This window comes from Gekko japonicus, unplaced genomic scaffold, assembly GCF_001447785.1.
Source record: "Gekko japonicus isolate JY-2015 unplaced genomic scaffold, Gekko_japonicus_V1.1 scaffold301, whole genome shotgun sequence".
NCBI classification, from domain to species: domain Eukaryota; kingdom Metazoa; phylum Chordata; class Lepidosauria; order Squamata; family Gekkonidae; genus Gekko; species Gekko japonicus.
In genome coordinates this window covers 571259-572100 of record NW_015175364.1, presented here as the reverse complement: position 1 = coordinate 572100, position 842 = coordinate 571259, and positions in this window count along the sequence as shown.

Sequence of the window (842 nt, the reverse complement as noted above, 5' to 3'; positions counted from 1 at the left end):
GTATCATCCACAAATTTAGCCACTTCACTGCTTACTCCCAACTCCAAATCATTAATGAACAAGTTAAAAAGCAGTGGACCAAGTACTGATCCCTGCGGTACCCCACCGCAGAAAATTGCCCATTTATACTCACTCTCTGTTTTCTGTTAATTAGCCAGTTTTTGATCCATAAAAGGTCTTGTCCTTTTATCCCAAGATTTTTGAGCTTACTTAGGAGCCTTTGATGAGGAACTTTATCAAAAGCTTTCTGGAAGTCAAGGTAAACAATATCTATTGGATCCCCCTTGTCCACAAGGGCAAGGTGCATGAGTGGGTGATGGCCATGCAGCTTCATGCAGTCTTGGAGATGGGTTATTTAGTCCCATTTCAGTCTGGATTCAGGCCTGGGGCAGAAATGAACTTAGTCACCCTGACCAGGAGAGTGACGAGGGAGTGCGTCCCTGTTAATTCTCCTGGATCTCTCTGTGGCATTCAATACCACTGGTTCTGGTATCCTTCTGGAGACATTGGTTGAGTTGGGAGTGGGAGAATTACTGTGTTTCAGTGGTTCTGCTCCTGCTTAAAAAAATTATTTTTCCATTTTCAAAAACATTAGTTTTTGCTCCGACTTGACTGGCCAGTTCCAGAAGGTGGTGCTGGGGGCTGCTGCTTGGCCTCGTGGTATTTATGCTATGGCATTCTCTCTAGTTTTACACCTACATGTTAACATCTTCATGACACCACTGGGAGAGATCATCAGGGGATTTGGAGTAAGGTGCCACCAGTGCAGATGACATCCAGCTCCACTGCTCCTTACAGCTGAGTCAGGTGGATCTGTGGAAGTGCTGAACAGGTGCCTAGAG